Consider the following 24021-nt stretch of genomic DNA (forward strand, 5'->3'; position numbering starts at 1 on the left):
ATTGGGTTAAAAGGAATTTAAATACCTACAAATTAAATAACAACTTCAAGACTTGTATTTCATTTGTATTCGCAGTTTTTTTCCAGTTTCTAGTTTATCGTTAGTTAATCACAAGCTTCCTCTCTGATTATCTCGTGTGTTTTGGCTCTATCAAAATATGAGAGCCTTGCTCCGGATTGGTTGCATATTGCCTTTCTAGAAGAAAGAGGTAGTTACCAACTATCCGTAATTAATAGGGATCTTGGTTCCATTGTCAAATCGGAATTGTTTACGTGCATAACAACTAAACTATAATCACAGACTAGTACATCATGCTAAATACTGAAAAATATCTTTTATAGACAATGCTAATGCCAATGGCATGTAAAGGACCATTGTTTAGTAGGTAAGTATCTTAGCTGTGCTCGTTTGCTACTCTTTGTGCGCATGCGCGTGATTCGTGCATTTGCAGTTGCAAATGTCACTTGTCAGAGTCTCTTACTCACGAGTTGGGCACACAACTCTTAAGTGTTTTTACTTGATAATATTAATGCATCAATCTTGCATATACTACCAACCAAAGAGTATGTAACCACTACGTTACTTTCATAATCTCAAAATATAAAAATATTAATATCTTTTTTTTGGTGGATCCTGAAATGAAAAATCTTGGTGATTATGTTTAAGTAATGGACCCCCTGTGGTATTAATATTTTTTCCTACATAGACGCATTCAAGGTAAAATTTTGTTTGAAGCTCGCCTTTGTTCTTTCGCGCGTACCTAAATAAAACACATCATGTATGGCGGCTGTATGGCGCCATTTTCAAATGTGAAGTTTGTAGTTATATTCCGCGACAGGAGATGGCAATCGGGGTATGGGGCAGGGGGACGCCCCGCACACCCGCACGTCACCCGCGCTCGCCCGCACCGGGTTAGCGCGGGGACTGAGCGCCGTGCGGGTGTGCGGGGCATGTCCTCCCCGATTGTCAGTTCGACCTATCGCCGTACGTATAGGTAGGTAGATATATCACACAAACTTAGGTATATTTGCAGTTCCGTTGGACATATTTTAATCAAGAAGATAATTGCACGTATCCTTCCAAGGTGCGGAACCCTCAGTGCGCAAGTCCGACTCACACTTATTTTATTTTATTTATTTTTAAATCGCTTTTTGGCAGGGCAGTTGTGTTTTTTAATTATTAAAACCTCTAGCCACATTTTTTGTTCCGTTGGTTTCAACCTTAACTTGTAAGTTGTAGTGCATTGTAGATGCGGAGGAGTAGGGCGGAGTGCACCGCACGGGAGCGGGCTCGAGGGTCGGGAGGTCAGGATCATGAGGTCGCGCGGCGTGCAGCCAGTAGATTAGTTACTAATGTCGTGCTCGCCTGCTAAGTCCCCGACCACCCTCCGACTACCGAATGAAAACATAACATTATTCACGCTACGCTGGCTCTCTTTCTATAAAGAGAGCCAGTGTGTGCCAGACTCTTCGTTATTTTATAAAAGCTGAAAGTTTCTCTGCGTATTATCCTTAACACAGGGAGGAACGTGAGGTGAGGTGATCAAAGTGGAAAATATTTGACGTTTGTAGTTGACCTTTCAGAAAGGTTGCCGGTTCAAACCCTAGTCGTTGCACTATTGTCGTACCCACTCCTATAACAAGCTTATCGCTTAGTTGGAGGGGAAAGGGGAATATTAGTCAATTAACATGGCTAATATTCTTAAAAAAATAGGCGCCTCGTCTAGGTATGTTCTAGATAGATCGGTTACAATAATTTTATGTAAAAACCACCTTAGAAGTATGCAATACGTAGGTATTGCATTATACTTTAGAAGTATTGTGTAAGTACTTCATTTAAGTACAAATGTTTTTACTGAGGTAGGTACACTACATTAACATATTTACGAATTACCTACTATTAAACACCTATTTTATAAAAATAAATTAACACGTACTTACCTAAATTAAATTCTTTTGGATATAAAACTGTTGTTAAGAAAGGACAATGGACATGGTTTTACGTTTATGCAAGCTAGTTTCGATTAAAATCCGAAAGATAAAAAATTATGCTCCAGGTGAGGCTCGAACTCACAACCCCGGCATTGCTCACGAACACTGTCTTATAAGTACCGTGCGCTAACCAATTGCGCCACTGGAGCGACGAGCTCATGCTCGAAATTACGTAACGAGTGCTACATGGCTCTTCCCTCCCATTTCCCCTCCCGCACCGCGCCTTACTTGTCTATTATCGGTTTAACAAACTCGATTACGTCATGCCATCATTGTTTGTTTATTTTAATAATTGTTTTATCAACTCTAACACTAGGCCGCAAGAACAATTACTTCGTTTGCAAAATATGAGGCTTCGCTTACTTATAGCACAGTTTAATGTATTCTTTGGGTCACAAAGTTTTGATGTTGTCGACAAGTTTTAAAGTCCTGAAAAAAATCGTAACGTCATTATTTTTTTGTACCTACTATTAAATTAACTTCATCTTACACCTATTGTGTCACGTATCAAGTAAAACGGCTTCATGCAGTTTCTAAAATATATTACTTAGTACATGATACATTCATTCATTCAGCCATTGTTTTCTAAAAAACCAAAAAAACAACATTTGCAAAGCACATCAAGATAGAAATGAATGCAGCAATGGCTGAATGAATTTTTCCAACACCCACTTATACATAGAGAGAGCCAGCACGTGCCAGACCTTCCTTATTTTGTAAAAGCTGAAACTCTCCGTTTTGCCCCCAACCACAACACTGGGATTAATGTTTGTTTGGATAATTTTTTTTGATTTTTTTGTGCTGTAACCACAAATTCACGGTTTTCGAACTTTTACTAATTGTGCCATAAGGTCCTTCTAGGTCAACGGGAAGTACCCTATAGGTTTTCTGAACATACGCGACAGACAGATAGACAACGAAGTGATCCTATAAGGGTTACTTTTCCTTTTGAGGTGCGGAACCCTAAAAATTTGACTTTATATTTTGAAGTAAGATTTTTACACCTATTTATTACCTGTTATCTCCCAAAGCCACCATGATTCAAACAAACTTTCCTCCCAGAGTTGGGGACAATATGCAGATAAACTTTTAACTTTTATAAAATAAGGAAGGTCTGGCACGCGCTGGGTCGTAGGCCATTAACTATCAACGCCGAATAAGCTCACGTCATGAAAGCAATTTTGGAATTATTTGGAAAATACTGAAAAGCAACGAATTTTCAATATTTAAAAAAAAAAGGGAATGAAAATATAGGCGGAAATAGGAGTAGGCGGAAATGGCTCACGACTTATTTATTAGTCGCTTAGTGTTTTAAAAAAATGTAAATTTATATCCTCAAAAATAATGTAGGTAGATATCAATCCATACTATTCCATACAAATATTATAAATGCACAAGTGTTTGTGTCTGTCTGTCTGTCTGTTTGTTTGCTAGCTTTTCACGGCTCATCCGTTCAACCGATTTTGATGAATTTGGTACAGGGATAGATTGCATCCCGGCCAAGAATAAAGGCTACTTTTTATCCCGGAAAAGCAAAAAGTTCCTTTTTTTAAAGATTATAAAATATAATTCATAAGAATACTGTATATAAATTGTATTGATAAATCAAAAACATAATATATTACTTGGAAATTTGATTACTTACCTGTTATTAATAGGTAGGTATGTTCGGTATTGTTTATTTTAAATTGATTGTTTTCCAAACATATAATTATTTACGAAGCAAAGGTAAAAAATTTAGAGTATTAGGGGTGGACTACTAACGAAAGGGTAACAAGTGGCGGTATCATTTAAGAGCCCACCGTATAAGAAAAATGATACAGTAAGTAATAGGTAATATAAAGTACTGATACGTTGTGTTAAATTTATTGTACCTAATTCAGTGCAAAAGACGGATGTATTTCCGTAAGAGTTCTTCTACGCAGATATATAGCGATATGAAGTGTGTAAAACTCACCAACAGCATCGATTCATTTTCCATTGACTTACACTGAGCTAAGTAAACTATGGATGCTATGGGAATTTAGCGATAGGTACAGCTAGTTGCAATTATTTGTTATTTGTCTACTAAGATTCTATCTAATGAGATGATCACCGTTAATCAATCGCTAAATGTAGCGGCTGAATAGGTACCTAAACGCGGACTGCTTTTTAACATTTGTCGTATGAACAAAATACAAAAATCAGACACCGAACCCTTAGTATCTACCAGAGATCTACTATCTAATAGGTAGCATGTTGTGTAAAATCACGTAAAAATACGCTTCTTTATACCTATTACTGTAACACTTGCTACTTATTACTTAAAGTAGCCTGTTAAATGTTAATTAATAATCACTAATAATGTCATAAAGTTTGAAAACTATTACCTAGATTTTAATTATATATATTTTATTTTATTTTATTATTGTATATACCTACATTTATTCTAACTCTATTCTGTTAAAATAGTTTAATTATAATTTTAAGTAATCTCTTTTGGCCTTCTGTTATACCTAGATTTAAATTTAAATAATAATTATGAATTTACGCTGTTGATTACTTTCAAATAAACAAAAATAAAAAATAAAAAAATAATCTTATACTATCCACTTTTTAAAATTTCACCCAGCCTAATACGCTAAAGAGTGCGCAAGCGCGAACACTCTTTTGATACTCATTGAAATTTGAAATTGAAAAATCACTTTCCGTAAAAAATTGCATGTGAAATCACTGTGAAAAAAATATTCACCAAATGAAAATGATTTAAAGTAGCAATAATGTTCATCTCTAGTATCTACCTACATAAAACGCTGTTTCACTTTTCAGCATTTTTAGCAATTAGACTTCTTTTAAATACATATTTCAAATTTTAATCAGTTGGGCTCTACGCCTACAAGGAGCGGCAAGCCTCACGGGCATTCGTTTGGCGCGCAGCAAAATGATATGTTAATGACCGATCTGAATCATAGTTTATTGTTCAATGCTCCTTACCTGCGCTCTGCCACCGGTTCTGCTATAGATAATCAAGTTTAGGTAGCTTACCTAAAAAGTACTATGTAAGTTTTCACTAAATTGTAAATCAAATACACAAATACCAACAACCATAACATACTGAATAATATCGCAAACTGATGATAAGAAACATGCTATCTTGTAAGTTTTTTAAAATACTAACTGATCCCCGCGACTTCGTCCGCGTGGGTTTAGGTTTTTAAAAATCCCGTGGAAACTCTTTGATTTTCCGGGAGAAAAATGTAGTCTATGTACCAAGTCTAATGTCTCCAGGATGCAAGCTGTCTCTGTACCAAGTAGGTAGGTGATGTCCGCAATTTCATGCATATGGATTAAGGTTTTTAAAATATCCCGTGAGAACTCTTTGATTTCCTGGGATCAAAAATATTCTTCCCCGGGATATAAGCTATCTCTGTACCAAATTTCATCAAAATCGATTTAACGGATGAGCCGTGAAAAGCTAGCAGACGGACAGACGGACACAATTTCGCATTTATAATAAGTATTAGTATTGATATGGACTAGTTGATCCTCCAGGCTTTACTCGGATGGAATTTGATATACATATTATGTATCCTATGCTATTTTTGAATAAATGGTGAAAGAATTATTAAAATTGGTTCAGTAGTGTCCGAGTTTATCGATTACATACAAACAAAACAATATTTCCTCTTTATTTCGAAACTAGCGAATGCTCGCGACTTCGTCCGCGTGGACTACACAAATTTCAAACCCCTATTACACCCCCTTAGGGATTGAATTTTCAAAAATCCTTTCTTAGCGGATGCCTACGTTACTTTACTACTACGGGCTGAAATTTGGCATGCAGATAGCTATTATAGCTATCTGCATGCCAAATTTCAGCCCGATCCGTCCAGTAGTTTGAGCTTTCACCTCTTCATTTTATATATTTAGATAAAGGTCGAGTAAGTGAAGATGAGTGAAGGGATGATGTCGAATGAGAAATTTACAAAAATAATAATACAATTAGTAAACGTGAATTCAAACTTCTCGACTTTTGCTTCTCAGATGTAAAACCTAAGGTAGGTACTAAAAGTCCGACGATTAGCACAGAACAGTTCAAACTTTTACTGAGTATTTATAGGTCTTTGCTTTTATATACCATATTAATTAAGTTTAATAAGTTGATAATTTTAGATTTTACTGGAAAATCCTTGGATTTAGTTTAGTAGAAACTTTGGTATTATCAATAGCTAATATTTTATTATGGGAATGAGACTGATTAGAGCATAAAGCTAACATAACGATCATATTCTGTTTAAGATCACAGACTCGTCAGTGCTGCGGCAAGCGGCCAACTTTCTTGTACGCGCGGTTCGTTTACATCGATCTAATGGCACTGACTGGAAATATCGGATGGCGGCAAACTGACTGATCGGCCCGATTGAGCAGGACAATTGCCCCTAATGAAAGTAATTAACACGACGCGATCGGCCGACGTCGATAACGGCACGCCGCGCCCGCGCTGCGCAACGATGCCGACACCACAATGTGCGCCTAAATCAGCCTACACACGCTTTCATTACAAAATGTATAGGTTCTGTCTGTTCTGTGCCTTTTCATGAAGAATGACATGTATTATGTACTGTGCTCTTGTTTGTACTTTCTACACGACTGCGACTAGGCCCAAAAAGAGGGTTATGTGTTTGACCTGTATAACTTTTTTTTTAAATTTAATGAAAATATTACAGTAAAACTTAAAGCTAGCCTTATCTAATTACTATACAAATCATGCCCGCGTGGAATGGTGCCAAGAATGCTGGCTGCATTTCCGCGCTGGGCAGCCAGGCTGAAAAATGAGCCAGCCCTTCTGTCACCAGATGAGGCTATTAATCGATAAGAGAGGCATACTTGCGCCGCTTGCCGTTTTCACCTGTATAACTGTATGTATATGTATGTATGTCCGTTCCTATGCCCGCTCGTAACTACTTAACGGTTCAACCGATTTTGATAAATGTTAGGTACGTCATTACATTCGTCTTGATGGCGCGAATGTTACAGGGTTGGTATAGCGACAGGTCGAGATGGCAATCGAGGAGGGAACGCCCCACATAGGTACCCGCACAGCCCCGCGCTAACCTCGTGCGAGCGCGGGTGCCGTGCGGGTGTGCGGGGTCCCCCCCGCCTCAAACCCCGATTGCCATCTCAACCTGTCGTGGACTTAGGTATTACTTACATTAAATTTTTGAATAATCAAAATGGCAGATTATATGCGCTTTACAATGCATTACCAACCGCAGTCGAATTTGTTTGAAAACTTTTTAACTTTAATTTAATGGGCACAATTTTCAGAAATAACGTGTGGCAGGAACAATGTAGACTTTTTACGATAGATTAGGTACTTACTTAACTCTAAAATTTCGGGGCCATGTGCGTTCTAAGTACATAATTAAATATCACTTGCTTTAACGGTAAAGGAAAACATCGCGAGGAAACCTGCATGCCTGAGAGTTTTCCAAAATGTTCTGAAAGGTGTATTAAGTCTGCAAATACACACTTGGCCAGTGTGGTAGACTATAGCCAAACCCTTCTCATTCTGAGGCGAGTCCTGGGCTCAGTAGTAATCCGGCGATGTGTTGATGATAACGACCTAATTTAGACGTGGTGGTATTATTTTATAAAGTTCGCCGCAGACCTTCCTATGAAAAAATAACTGTTAAGGAAACATTTGTGTAAATATACATACATATCGATGTACATATTATACTTAATTAAAATACCTACTCGGTAATCTTATCAATTTTATTTATTTAAGTATGTATAGTTTAAATAAGGTATGTGATATATGTATAAATATGAATAATGATTTTATATATAAGTATTATAGATTATGTATAAGATAGGTTTTAAGTTATAACATATGAATTACTTTTTGGAAAGGTCGCCCAAGGACGTGTGAAATATCAAAAACTTGTCTTAACGTAGGAAGATATAGTAATAACTGTATGTATGATGTCTGCGACTCTGCGGTTTTTTTTTAAATCAGGTGCCTATAATTTTCCGGGTCAAAAAGTAGCCTTCCGTCCCTGGGATGCAAGCTATCTCTGTACCTACTTACCTCTCGTCAAAATAGGTTACAAGAATGGGCTGCGATAAGGTGATGATAGGCAGACAAACTTTCGCATTTATAATATTAGGATAGGTAGGCAGATCTGTACTTTTACAAAATTCGGATTCCCACACTTTTTTTTACAAAAGTGATAGGTACACAATACTCCAAAGAATACGTTAAATTGAAATTGTATACAATTGATCATGAGCCTGACAAGATTGGAGCAGGTAGAGAAATTGTTCAATTTCTTCGCACTGCGATTTAATACTTTGTAAATGCCACCAGTGATCCGTGTGTGACCATGGGATATAAGTCGATGGGAAAATAATAATAAGCCTACTTATTAAGTCTTTCCAAATATTATTTTTAATTTTTTGTGGTGCGCTTCACTCCAGGAACACCTTTATTTTCTTACCTACTTTTCAATATCTAGTACAAGTGTGGATCAAGGTTACGGTTAGGTACATGTTCAGTATCTTTATGGATACAGTATAAATCAAGAACAAATTTATCGATAAAATGGTATAAAGCTAATAGTGAAACTTGTCGGTCTGTTTATTTAAGATATTTCACAGATCCTTATGGAAATGTAAATAGTTAAATAAACATCACCTACTTATCTCATCCAAATAATTCAAGGTTGATGCTATCTCTCAATGTTGGATAACACTTCAGTTTATAATTGTAAATATTATGCGTTAAAAATATTTTGTAAGCAATTCAAAGGAAATAGGTATAGGTAAGTAAGTATCGATCGATAGATAATAATCTAACTTCTGAGAATACCTAGATATTATCCGATATATTTGCCAAACAGCCAAACTGATCATAAGATTTTGATGTCGTCGGCTATGTCTAGCATTCAGCATATTATCATAAGTAGGCGGCTATAACTACGTTTTATATTAATTATAATTTATTTATTATCAATTTATTAAACGTTAAGGGCGTCTTGCATCAGGGGGTTGCCACGACCTTTACATACCTATGATGACGAAGCATTAAAATATGTTAAGCAAATAAAATCTTTGTGGAATTCATACACCTAAGCTTGCGACGGATATCGTTAATGTCATAATGAATCGTTGAAAAAAAAAAACAAGCACGATCAATACACATAAAAGAATTCCACGACCAGCGATGAATGGGCCGAGCATCATTCTTATGCGAGCATGTCGAACTTTTTGTTTGATTGTGTATGTGTAGTTAATGAAAAAGCGCGCTTACTCAGGTGCACACCTGTTGAAGCGCCCGCGCCGCGCCGCCGCGCCGCCCGTGGGACTCACGCAGGTAGACTCGACAGACGTGCAAAATTTGTCTCTCGTTCTTACAATACTTAACTATATTTGTGTGCTTGGTGCATTATATAATATTATAAATAAATTAAGTAATTTATTCGATGAAATTGTTGCAAAAAAGAAAGAAAACCAAAACTAAATAAACTCGTCATTAATTTTGTGTGTTGGCTAATAGAGATTCATCGCAGAATCAGTCCTGATTTGATTACCTAATCTATCCTCTATTTGTATAGAATATCCTATGAGTGTGTTCGCGCTGTTCATAGAGCTCTGGGCCTCTGGCGCTCATCACGTTCATGGCGCTGTGCTACCGCTGGACTGACGACCTTAAAAAGGTAGCGGGAAGTGGGTGGATGAGGAAGGCAGAGGATCCTGTGTGGTGGCGCGCTCTTGGGAAGGCCTATGTCCAAGCAGTGGACGCAAACAGGCTGATTGATTGATTGATCCTATGAGTAGTATACAATACGGAATATTCTATACAAATACAGTTTAAACTTTTAAAAGTGTATATGTATATCTACCTAAAATTCGATCTCTGTAGTTTATCTCAATCTTATGCAAGTTATCATATTTAAATATGAAATGACCAAAAGTCGTCATTTTCCATATTTGGGAGGGCTTTATCTGAAAGTGGTGATCTGCCGACGCTGTTTGAACTTTTTTGCATTTATGCGCTATAAAAAAAACCTACCGCTACAGACCGCTCATGGGACCTACTTGGAAAAGCTTGTAGAATATGTACTAATGGACAAAAGTGGTTTTAAATGACTAGTTATTGCCGACTATCTGTTGCTGTTGCTATCTGAGTCCGTCTGCTCCATGCAGATTTATGATTTTAAAAATCCTGTGAAAACTCTAATTTTCTGGGATCAAAAGTAGCATATTATATCACTCTTACATATCATCAGACATTTGCGAATTTAAGTACCTAAGATAGCAAGTGTTATTAAGTAGGTACGTCATATAAAAAGGCTTTTCACGTGATTTTTCACATGCTACCTGCGAAATGGTCCATCTCTAAAGTAAAAGAAAGTTGCAGAGGTTCATATACGTGTAGGTAGAGGCCTACTCAGATATTTACTTTCCGTGTTTCAATTTTTGCCCATATGAGGCAGCGGTGGTGTGCCGCCGCGTGTATACAGATTCAGATATGCCAAGAACGTGCAGATCGGAGCGCTGAACGTGCGCTGCGATTGTAGAGATCGCCCAGGCTCGTAGGCGTGAACATCGCACTCGCATCGCACTTGACGCAAAAGAGGTGTGTTATAAGTTTAAATAAATAAATAAAGCCTTTATTGCTGAATTTACATTCAACAATTAATCAAATCTCGCACTTTAGTTCCTTTGCGATCAGCGCGTCTTCTGACGCATAGGCCTCCTCCAGGTTTTTCCATGTGAGTCTGTTTTGTGCTGCTCTTGTCTATAGTGACCCCGCTGTCTGCTTGATATCGTCAACCCAGACATTTTGCACGATAAATCAAAAACTATTATGCATAAAAATAAATAAAAAAAATTTACAACTTACATGTAAAGCTCTTTCATTTGATACCCCACTTGGTATAGTTATCCTATGTTGAAAATTGAAAATACATTTTTTTTTGTGATGTAATAAAAAATTCACTGTTTTCGGATTTTTTCCTTTACTTTGTTATAAAACCTATCTACCTACTTGCCAATTTCGGTAAATGACGAGGAATGACCGAGAGGACCATTCCGTTTCATAAATTAGTTAATTTATTTATTTACCTATTTATACATTATAGAAGTTTGAATTCCCAATTAGATACATGTCTGTGTCTACCTGTTATTATGGCAGCACACCTCGAACTTTTCATGAGACTGTTTCTGCTCACTTTTCTTAAGACGAAAGGTAAACATTTTTTGTTAACCACTATTTAACAATCGGGCATGTGAGATTTAGTGCGTTGTTGATTTTATCCACATTCCACACCGTTGTACAATACATCGTATGTTGCATTGCGAAATTCCATTAAGCTTTTTGAATGCGAATGAAAGAACATTTTGGGAAAAAATTCGTCGCCGCTCTTGAACAGGTTATTGTTAAACTGAGAAGGAACAATCGTACAGTGCTTCCAGTAAACCGTAACAAACTGCGATGTTATTGTACCTGCGCTGTGGTCTTTCATTTAGACGCACCTCTAGCTAAAAAAATAAATATGTACCTACCTATAGGTGAATTCAATACAGACTAATGTAACTTACAATGACGAAAAGCGAATTAAATATTGTTTATACCAATATATGTGGGGCTAAATACTAGCGATTGCCCATGACTTCGTCCGCGTATGATTTCTAATTTTAATGGAATACTTAGTGAGTGACCTCGCACTGAAATGCGCAGCGTTAGAAGACCCTCTATTATGGATAGACGACATCAAACGAATCGCCGCGCAGGGAGCCGCTGGTTTCAGGCGACGCAAGACCGTGGCGTATGAAAGTCCCTACATGAGATCTATGTCCAGCTGTGGACGTCTATCGATTGACGATGATGATGAATTTACTTGCACTTTGCGACGCTATTGAAGTACGATATAGGTACACGATCGATTTTAGCTTGGAAGGTAGTCAGACCTTAGAATACATTTTTTGCGTAGAAAAAATATTCAGAAAATAGCACGCGACAGGTCGAGATGGCATTCAGGGTGGGAACTCCCCTTACACCCGCATAGCGCCCACGGTATCCCCGTACGGTATAGCGCGGGTGATGTGCGGGTATGCGGGGTGTCCTCATACCTCGCCTCATATCTCGATTGCCATCTCGACCTGTCGCGTACCTACTATAGGTACAAGTATTGACTTATTTTCTTATGGACAGGGCTATTGAACAAACAAAATGGCATCGACTCAGTGGTGCTTTAGCACCAATGCAACCTCAGTGACGTCTGGATTTCAAACGGGTCGCTCATTAGTATCTAAGAGGTGGCGCTGATTTATTTGGTTCCAAAACCGTGAAAAATTTTGTTCGCTTGACCAGTACAAGTATTTTGATGACTGCATAAGTGTATCTAAGCTAAAGATCAAAATAAACATTCGTCACTTGTTTATTATAGCATGCGATAGTTTTTATTTGAAGTAGGTATCGATCTTTATATGTCATTGTTAATATCGTTTATATTTGACGCGCAGCGCACGGTGTCTCGAACCTTGCTCGTTCATCAAATCCATAATATATTTTTAACTTACTCAGCATTAGCAATTTCAAGTTTTTAAAACGGTGTTTGCTTTAATCAACAATTGTTAATGTCTTGGTTTTCGTGTAAAGTAGGGGTACATACTTAATTATTTTTAAGATAAGTAGGTACAATGCATTTTAGTTCACTAGTGATCTAGTCAAATTTGGGTCTAGTTCTACTATAAAAATATAAAAAACCATTCTTTCTGCTACGGAAATTTGTAGGTAGATACCTACTTGCCAATTTTATAAATCTGAAAAACTCAATTGATTTCAATAACAGGCTTAAAGCTGAAACACTGTCTGGAGAAGAAAATACTTAACTAGATTAGATTCCTGCTAATTATCTCAGGAAAACAAATGGTTCCCGCGGTAGTTTTGAAAACTTCAAGTTTCATCTGGACTTTCGGGCTCGTCACAATATAATTGATTGCATGAAATAATAAACAACTAGGTACCTAGTTCGTTTTATTTATTACAATTATTATAATCTAAGTAGTCTTTTTTTAAAATTTAGATACAAAAAAAAATATTTCTTTGTATCCCTACTTACCGTTGGCTGCCTATTAAATAAATTATAATTAAGTAATAAAAAAAAATGTAAGTAGATTGAAGGAAATTAAAGAGTGTTTAATTTCCTTAATGACAGTTATCAAGAAACCGATATTCGAGGCCGATCACGATCAGGGATGTGATATTCAAATGTGTGTTAGTGATAGCGCACGTCCGACGTCCGACATCCAAGCGGCAACGTGCGGATGTCCCTGCCGCGAGATAAGCCTCAACCTGTCTTTTCTTATCTGCATAAGTTTTGTCAACAATTCCTATGCAAATACAACGATAGCCATCGCTCTAAAAAGTCATGTATGATGATCATATTTTATAGTTTACTTTTTCGGTGTTCGACCATATTTTTCTTGATATAAAATACCTACTTTTTAGGTGGCTTATCACTACCAGATGATCTTATAGATATATAGGTACACTGTACTCTGTTTTGTCCGGCTTTGCTTGAGTGAAATTAAATTCGACATACCTACTTAGTACCTACTTAGGTATAAATAGTACGCGACAGGTCGAGATGCCAATCGTGGTGGGGAAGCCCCGCACACCCGCACAGCGCCCGCGCCAACCCGGTGCTGGATAGCGTGGGTGAAGTACGGGTGTGCGGGGCGTCCCCCCCGCCTCATACCCTGATTGCCATCTCGACCTATCGCGTACCTACTGTACCTACTTATATTCATCATCATCATCCTCATGTTTCATGATCAACCCATAGCCAACTCAAACTAGAAACAAACTTTGGGATTCTCGCACGGCCAGCGTGTGGAAGTCCCTGCAAAAGATCTATGTAGTCTATAAATTGACGATAGACGAGATATTTCAAAGAGATAAAGATCCCAGCCTTGATCTTTATCTCTTTGAAATATCTCATACAGTACGCGGCCGAAAGTGATGAACATCGGCCTTTAGAATGACATTTCATCTTTGTAGAGCGTTGTCTCTGTCACTCATACCCATATGACGCTTTGTCGGTCTCAACGACCGAGACAGTGCTCTACAAATCTGCTGTCTCCTTCTAAAGATCGATGTTCATCACTTTTGGCCGCGTACTGTAAGTACTTAGACTACGGCTCCTTCGCTGCTGATGACGTCGATATGCGTCGATACTCGATATGTATTTTTTTGAACAGCGAAGCGACTGACAATTTCTACGGAATTTAAAAAATAAACTCTCAACGCGAAAGAACTCGCGGAAAAAACTAGTATGTAATATCCATGTTACAATAATGGGAGAGATATCGACATACATTAAACAAATATTCGCGAAGGTCGTGCTAAGTGTGTCGATGGCGCGGAGGTTCCGGTCGCGCGGCGGCACGTGCGGGGGCGCAGGATGCGCGCATATGGGACCCGACCACCCCCTGCTATCTCACAGCTACGGAAAAGGATACATCTGAATTAAATGAACACTGCTTTTACTATAGGTACCTAATGTTTGTGTAACTTTAGATGGTAGAATGCTTATTAGATCCGCATGAATAATTAAACCTACTTAATTATAGTCCGCAACAGGTTGAAATGGCAATCGGAGTATGAGGCGAGGGGACGCCCCGCACACTCACGTATCACCCACGCTCGCCCGCACCGAGTTAGCGCGGGGGCTGTGCGGGTGTGCGCAACGTCCCTCCCCGATTGCCATTTCGACCTATCGCGTAGTATACGTAGGTACCTAACTGAATTAGTGTTTTAATACAAGTCATTGTTTAATAACTATAATACCTACTATGCAAACTGCAATGGAAATTGAACTAAAGTGGTTGATTACTAGATCATTTTCAGAAATTTCTTTTGTTCAATAATAATCCTACTAAGTACCTACTTATAATATGCAAACATGATCATATATAAAACTTAAATAAAAACCTAAATAAGTAGCTGTACCTACATCCTATTACATAGCTCTTTTAACGGATTTTTGACTGCTTAATGGTCAAAAACAATAAGCACGTTCTGGTCACCTAGGTCTCATACCTGGGCCATATTTACTACTTCTAAAATCTTAAATATAAATTCTTACATTACACTCACACTTTACAACACACACACCCATACACCTACACTTTTTATATTATCAACTTACCTACTTGTTGTTGCATGTAACTTTGTAATTCAATTTTTAGCTCTTACTTTGATTAATCTAATGAATGTTATAGTTAATGTTTTGTATTATTATCATTATTTTTTGTAATCTATAGCAAATAGTTATATTTAGACTTTTTTCAATTATGTGTTTCATTACTCGAGGGATGGGCGATAGAATTGCGACGCAGTGTTTCACTAATGCAGTTCTATCGTTTGTGTTGTTTTTGTTTACACATATTACTTTAATGATTATTAATTATTATAGTGGTTTTTGTAAATTAATTGATTGTGTACCAAGTTATTAATAAACAAATTCTAATTCTAAATTCTAATTTTGTGACACGAAGGTATCTACCACCTGCTGCAGATATGATGCTTATGAGGGGTAAAATCGCATGAATAAGAGGGGCGAGAGGAAAATATAATTCATGGATACGAAACATAAGGGAGTGAACTGAAATACAAACAGCCAGAGAACTATTTCGCCTAGCCATAGACAAGGAAAAGTTCAAAAAACCGACTGCTGACTTTCAGGGGAGGCATATTATGACGGAGAAGAGGAAGCCTATCATTTATTGGTATGCTTGTAAATCTTTCTACAAAATGTTCTAATTTGTGCACGAAACGTAGCGGTAAAACATGACAATTTATAACTGAAAAGCAGTTACGAAATCGCAACTTAAGAAGGAATAATTCTTTCCCGTTGTGATAAACGACGACGTTCATAAAGGTGAAGAAAAAAATTAATTCGTGAATTCCTTAAGTTATTGGCACAAAAAGGGAAAATTTAAGACGTGCCAAGTCAGACAATGCGGAGTGGTGTTAATCTTGCGCGATCAATAAACTCTCTGATTACACATTCATGTAATACCTCGTATCTCACAAAGTTGTCCGCTGCTACGCGTGTATGCGCTATGCCGTGTTATTTATTAAACCAAATATTGTAAATTGATTTTATTTCCTCATATTTCGGTTAAAGTCTTTATAATCTGTCATAAATATTTCGGTTAAAGTTATTCTTTATAATTTCAGTTAAAGTAATTCTTTATAATCTGTCATATTTTTTTTTCTTTATTTTGCTTAATAGTTTCCGGAAAAGACTTATTATTTAATTTAATACGAACACAATTATATATATCGATATTCAATACAAATGTACGAGTTTTATTTATGACAAAAGCATGCGTAATTTCTCTTCAAAGTTAAAAGTTTTCATTTTAATTCGATATAGTCGGTAAGCTCATTAGCAAACCTGCAACTAAGTTGCAAAATTCGAGGACGGCGATAGTTAAGCCACACGTTAAGCCGTCCGCGACTGCACATTATTTATTGTAGGCCGAGAGACGGATACGAAGATTATACAACTAAATTGTGTTTCTTTCTTCTTACTTCCTTCTGAGCAAGTATCCGTACTTAAGCTTTTGTCTGTACTTTCTATATAAGTACTATAACATTATAAAGAGGAAAGGTTTGTTTATTTGTTTGTAATTGATAAACTCTAAAACTACTGAACCGATTTTAATAGATCAGCTGACGTTAATGCCCTTCCCGCCGAAGTCGTCACTTTAGCAATCCAAGCTCGGTGCAGAAACGTATAGTAAAGGCACCCAGGTTGCCAATGGCTCTCCGGTTAAGTACCTACGTGTGATACCGATCAACATAAATATGTAGTATAGGTAGGTAACATATCATTACTTAATACATACTAAAATTACGGTAAGTAGATACAATAGTACCACTAGTACTATAAAACGTTTGAGTAGATATACCTACTTACACCATTTTATTCATATTTAAAAAGTAATTTAAAGATTTATTTATTCGACTAAGGGCCTTTTTCATAATCTCCAAGTAAAGTCTCGAGTAGGCTAATTGTAGATTAAAGTGGCAAGTAACTGTGCATGTGAATTTCACAATCGCTACCCACGGTTAAAGTAGCCCATAAATTATTGCTCGGTTCGTCTTCCCATTAGTTTGCTAATCGAGTAATGAACGAGTAAGTAACGTAAAATAAACTAAATTTTTTCGATTATTATTGTTTAAAATGGATTTGTTTGATTTGTCATTTGATCAATAATAAATAGATGAATTAGAAAATCAAAGTAAAATAAGTTTATTGCCTAAAATACGTACGTACCTACTTTCTGATTTGTTAGAATATCAGATACACTTGCCTGAAGCTAAAGAATACTATGTACTTTACATTTTAGTGAACCTTCTATTAAATCATTAAAACCACAAAAATTTTACTTCCATGTCTGAGACTATAAATTTTCGGTACGGCCGCATAAAACCTGTGATATTCGTTACGAGTTACGACCGAGACATATGGGTCAGCAGACGAATAAAAGGCGGAGACTACGTTAACCTAAAAAAATATGCCAGCTGACCGTTCGCTATGCATTGGCAGTATTAATCGTTAACGGGCCCGAACTAGGTGACACGGATTAAATTGGTACATCTGTCAGAATTGGCCCTTTTAGCCGATGGCTACGGGCGTCCGCGTCATCTGTGATCCTACCTGTTTATTTTGTTTCCGCTTTTGTTTCGAATATTACTATAGTACAACACTAATTTTTAATTACCATCAATTAAAAAATAAATAAATCGCGTTTCCAAAAATATCCTTAAAAAATAGGAATAAGTAATTAATTATTGGTCAAAATATTATTTTTGTAGCGTAGTATGCGTTCACATTTACTGTATATTAGGAAAATTTAGGTACAAAAACAAAACTAACTTTAATAACCAACCTTGTTAAATTAAAGTAAAAAAAAACGATTGCAGTACATTTCAAAAAGTAAATTCTGTAGGTATTTGCCCTTACACTTTTTATGGTAATTAAAAAATTAGTGGTGTATAGTATACACTAGGTAGTACGTTCTTTAATAACGTGTTAATAACATTGACCGGGTTCTCGAGGTCATTGATAAAACCGACATTACATTCAATCCCCGGAACAGTATATGGAGGCTTTCATTTAAAAAGTACAAAGAAATGCTCGTAACAATGCAGTAGTTAATATGATCATGCATTAATGCGTTCGTATATAAAAGGAATTATGAATACCTACATACAACCAAAAATAAAAAGGATGTAACTACATATTTGTATAGATATAAAGCCTCTGCCCATAAGCATGTGAATGAAGTTAATAAGCCTTTATTCGGATGCGTGTTCACGAATCACGGCGACGATCTCACGGCCTTAGCGAGTGTCGTTTGACAAACATGTCCCTCTATACTGATTTCCGATGACACATCTCGCCTCTTCATCGCTCATTTGAAATAGGTGACCATATAAATGATAATCTCACACGGAATGTTATCGTTTTATTATTCACAATAGCTCACTAACTTCCTTTAGCTGCAGCCACTGAAACGCTTTCTATCAGATGGAAGTGATAATTAATAGTAGGTATAACCTTGATTCACAAGTTGGTAGGGCTACTAGCGATCAGATTTACAATTTGATATTTAAAGTTTACATAGACTACTTATTTTCTTATACTAAAAAAAATTAAAAGGCTGGTGAAGTTATTTTGAACCAAAATTCATTATTAGTGAAAACCCGAGAAGACAAACTGTTTAGTTTTGCTTACTTGCTGTCGGCAAATGAAATAGATTTTTTAACAACTAAGTACCTAGCTAATGCTTTATGTACCTTACCTAGATACTTTGAAATACGAAGGACCGGGTGCCGCATTTATGCACGCCTGGAATTATTGCCGCCGCCGCCGGTGCCTACTAGGTATGCCAAAGTCGGCTCTGACGAAGTGCATTGCTCCTAACTTAAGGGATAAACTACCTAGGTACTATATTTTGTTGTATAGTTATTAGCCATTTACTTACCAAATTATTATTTTTCTTTAAAGAACCAATCAATTGCTATCTTAAAAACATTATCGCTAGAGTATATTTCTTTCATATACTTACCAACATTCCTACATGAAAGCTTAAAATGTTTACGAAAGACTATTTTAATAGATAGATAGAAGCAAAATAATAGAGTTACGTCAACCTTAGATTTATAAAGACACACCTGCTCGCCGTTCTAGTACAATGAGCTCTATTGAAATGCTAAACAAAAAGTGGCGTTCGATAGACAGCAGCACTATTGAATTAACTCGAAGACGGTACAATGCTTACATCGATATCTCTGCCCACTTTCTTTTGGAGAAAGACAACAAAGTTCCTTCTCAAGAGGATGCTGACAAGCAAGCTGAGACAAAGAGAATCGACAGCGGTTGCCTGTCGTACAAAGGTCAGCGAGATCTTATTATGTTACCGTTAGAATACGGAAATCGTTAATGTCCGCATTATCTAGATAATTTGTAACTTAATTGTAAAGTAATTACCGGAGATTACCGGAGTCAATAAATTACAGTACAGTAGCAGGTATCGTTAGCTTAAAATGATCGAATTAATCCTGGTAAGTAATCCTTTACCTTATATTATTATGTCGTTAAACCACGAATTAAGCCTAACACCATCAGCAGATATGGCTCGCCACCTCCCCTTTGCTCCACTTGGCTCGCTGCATTCAGGAGCTTCTTCGTGAGCTTGGCACTTTACAAAACCTCTAAGCCGGTGTCGGGTAGATAGGATACACATGACTGCATGAAATTGGAGTGCTCGGATTCGTATGGGCCATATTTGATCTGTTCTTATGCAATAGGGCCGGGCCCTGTAAACTAGTTAATCCCAACTCTAACTGGTTCACTAGTATTAGCGGTAACACCTACATGGATCGCAGTCGCTGGCTGCACGTTTGTGAGCCGCCCGCAGCTCAGGCCCGTCCGCGTCGCACCTCTCCATACACTTTTGTAACTCGACGACGAGCATTATCGCGAGATCTGGGAGCGGAGATGTTTCTCATAATGCGTTCAGATAAACCCGCATTGTGTCGTGTGCTCTCTATAACAAGAAGAATATTCCATGAAAGGAGCGCGCAACGCAACAGGTACATGCCCCGCGATTATCTACTAGTTTAGGTGACGTGTGGTCGCTTCTTTTGAATTCGTTGGTTTATACCCATACACATGGCACCATGTGTATGGTTCCAGAGTTATTATAATCTTTTAATGCTCTAAAATTGTAACGACGCTAACTACATCTATTACTCAGGTAATTTATTAGATATTATCACAGCATTACGATACCTACTTACCTTACATCGTAAAACTGTGGTATTACTATTGTTGGTTTATTGGTATTGGTATTATTATTGGTATACGGGGGGACGCCCCGCACATCCGCACGTCACCCGCGCTCGCCCGCACCTAGTTAGCTCGGGGGCTGTGCGGGTGTGCGAGGCGTTCCCTCCTCGATTGCCATCTCGACCTGTCGCGTACCTACTGTAGGTACATACATACACAAAAACTAAAGTATACATATTGAAACAGAGGATTTAATAACAGTACATAGTGTATGCGTGAGATCTACCTTGCAGTAGGTACTGGTTTCACGTATTCACAAACACACCCACACACACACACATGTTCATGGGCGGCGGTAATCACTTAACATCAGGTGACCCGCCTACTCGTTTGCTCGGTATCTCTCTCTTTCAATAAAAAAAATCTAATTTATTTTCCAGTAATATTTTGCATTGGTTTCATCAGGTTGGGAGCTTTGAATCGTTGCTCACGTTGGGAGGTTGACTATAATAGAACTCCTAGTAGGTACAGGAACCAGTCTTCCACTCAGCCAATAAGTACTGAATGATTTTTTTATTAATAGATGTATGATTTTGATAAATAATCAATTTTTGATGTCGATGTTGATCTTCGTATATCAATCGGCTCTGGATCATCGATTAATATTCGTAGTAGTGTGTCGAGTTCTTAAAACGCTGGGACACTCGCGCTTATTCTTTAAGATGCTTGTAACTTAGCGGCTTGTAAATTCTAAAGTACAACGCAGTGCTCGAATAAAATAAAGGGAAAGGCTTTACGTAACAATTCTAAATTCTTTACGATACACCGCGTATCTTTGAAACTGTAAATTTTTACGGAAATCTGAAAAACCACAGACAGATATTTGTTTAAAAAATAACGTGTCTACAATATATTGAACTTTATTTTGGTTTTGGATTGGTTTAAGTAGGTACTTATGTATATTCAATTGAGAATCAAACTACGGTTGTGGAAGCGTATAAATAAATAAATAAATAAATAAAAATCTTTTTTATTCGAATAAACTTTTACAAGTACTTACGAATAGTCGGATGCATCTACCACTGGTTCGAAATGCCTTTCCTAAATGTAAAATGACAGTAGATATCTTATATCTATTATAGGTATAGAGCTATGATTCATAATATTGTTGTAAGTAATTATGTATATCCGTTAAATTATTGGTAGAAACACAATTAGGCTGATGAAAATATGGCTTGTTGTGATTGTGCACGCGCCACGACAAGTTTAGCAGCTTGAATTAAACAATCACGGTGACTCACAAGACCGGTTGGATATAAAGACAACTGAAATTATCTTTGTCTAGTTTATTTCACAGACAAAGCGACATGTCGCTACGTTAGAACAATTCGAAATTGTTTTAGTTTATTGATTCAGATACACATAATTGTTGATTCACAGAGTTATCGCTGAGGTTATCAGGAATCAACTATCGTAGGTCAAACGACCAATGTCTTTGACTCTTATGGAGTGATTCATGAACTTAGACATCATTATTATTTGTTTCTGTAAAAATTTATCTGTTGATCATCTATTCGATAAAAATTATCCTGTTTTCTTCTTAAATATGTATTACCTAATCACATCACACTTCACACTATAATATATATAATATTATAAAGGGGAAGTTTGTATGTGTATGCGTGTGTGTGTGTAAACGAACAAGGCATCGTGATGAAATATAGCCTAAATCCGTCTCCAGAATTCAAGCTACATTATTTGTACCTGTTAAGGTCGCTGCAGAACAGAAACGTTAGGACAGAAGACTGACACATTTTCGTATTTTTGTATTATAGAGCTTCTTATGCGGAAGCTTTTAATGTAGGTAGTTATAAAATTGTTCCTAATAGATATAAAATAGATACAATCACAGATTAAGATTTTACACCCGAGATTTTGATAAGTGAATTTGTACTCCATTGCTTTTATTGTTATAGGTACCTACATATACAGTGTAACTTCATCAATAAGAAAATTTAAAAATAAATGAATCCATGTAACAATACACTACACGATCTTGCGGACAACCGAAGTTCAGCTGGTTGCTTTCATGTAAGTAACTTTGTAACTAAAGAATCATTGATGATCTTCTAAATATATAAAAGCACTGACTAAATATAAAGAAGAAAGCTGGCTGAAACTACTGGATGGATGGAGCTGAAATTTGGCATGCAGGTAGATATTATGACGTAGATTTTTGAAAATTCAACCCCTGAAGGGGTGTAATATTGGTTTAACATTTGTTTAGTCCACGCGGACAAAGTCGCGGGAATAAGCTAGTTGTATAATAAACATGCTTGAATTGATAAGTGTAAGTACACCTATTACCATTACAATGGCAAATCTAAAAGTTCTTACGGAACCATATTGTAAGACTTTTCATTAATTTTACATGAATGTTGTACCTATGTTGTTGTATTTTGTAGAAAAGAAAAAGTAGGTAGTAGGCCATGGACCTATAAAGGCATAGTACTTTGAGCTACACGCAGTGCAGACACGCGTCTCGGCGTATTGATCTAATTACTTCTAATCAGGTCTATTATAAACGAGCGGCCTGTTACGGGATCTTTGGGGAAAGGCTTTTTAAAAAAAGATTTTATTTCCCTAAAACTATTTAATTAGTTTCTACACAATTTATATTACGAAAACAAATAACCGGAAAGACGTGTTAACTGGTTGACGTTACCCTCGAGACTAACTGTTGTCGTCTAGCCTCTTGTTAGGAGAGCTTAGGTGGGGTGTGCCTGCGTTAGCACTATTGTATACATACCAAAGGTGTAACACCTCCCCCATGGGGGTAAACTTCGGATAGTTTTTCTTCCGAAGTTTATCTTCATAAAGAAGACTTAAAGTTTCCGTTTAAGTTTCGGATATCCAATAGACTTATCTGTGACTTCATCGACTTCACCGCCCTTTGGATTAATATTCACTTCCAACTCTATATTTTCAAAATTCTTATCCGGTAATTTATTTTCCTTTACATTTACGTTTTTGAATATCTTACGAACTACAATATATATCACTCCACCGACAATACCAATGGAAATGATTATGGTTAGAATTGAGTAATGCGTCCCGTATTTTATTATGTGAGGAATCTCTTCTGTCGGTTCTGTGCTGAAGAAATTTTTATTTAACATTTCCCTTTGGGATTTTAAATTATCTAAATCGATTCTCTCCAAACGAATAGGGGACACACTATCTTTAATTTTCTCAAATTTAAACCTATTACAACAGGAATCATTAATGAGATTGTAATCAAAGGTTATTAGAGGTAAAGATATATTTTTATCAAGTTTATTTGTCATAAGGACTGTGTTTTTATTGTATCCAATGCATGATTCTCGTAAGGTTAGAACACCAGTACCTAACAAAGTGTCCTCTTTATGTATTTTAAATCTCTGACATTCTATGATAATTTTACTTGGTTCGGATTGGACAAATATCCACCTATTATAATTCAATTTTTTCCAAATATTTACTTTACCATATATGAACTTGGTTTCACATTGGTTCGGGATTTTATTAATGACCTTTGATAACAATTCGCTTTCACAAGTACTTTTACCATCAGTTGCATACACATTTGCAACATCACATATATAATGTTCGTAATTAATAATTAAACA

The 24021-nt window shown here is 36.7% G+C and overlaps 2 protein-coding genes and 1 non-coding gene across 3 annotated transcripts in view; 1 reads left to right on the forward strand and 2 right to left on the reverse strand.

The window, feature by feature from the left end:
- Nucleotides 1–24021, reverse strand: part of LOC117986607 (uncharacterized) — a 181200-nt gene that overhangs the window by 59630 nt on the left and 97549 nt on the right. The gene's annotated exons all lie outside the window — the stretch shown is intronic.
- TRNAI-UAU (transfer RNA isoleucine (anticodon UAU)) lies at nt 2049–2140 on the reverse strand. Its single transcript is given in 2 exon segments — nt 2049–2084; nt 2103–2140. It is a non-coding gene; the product is annotated as a tRNA-Ile (tRNA).
- The window catches only part of LOC117997389 (zinc finger protein SNAI2-like), a 49575-nt gene continuing 37800 nt past the window's right edge, over nt 12247–24021 (forward strand). The window contains exon 1 of the mRNA XM_034985665.2: nt 12247–12257. The gene's annotated coding sequence lies outside the window, so the exon portion shown is untranslated. The remainder of the gene's footprint in view (nt 12258–24021) is intronic.

This window comes from Maniola hyperantus, chromosome 1 (assembly GCF_902806685.2).
Source record: "Maniola hyperantus chromosome 1, iAphHyp1.2, whole genome shotgun sequence".
In the NCBI taxonomy this organism is placed as follows: Eukaryota; Metazoa; Arthropoda; class Insecta; order Lepidoptera; family Nymphalidae; genus Maniola; species Maniola hyperantus.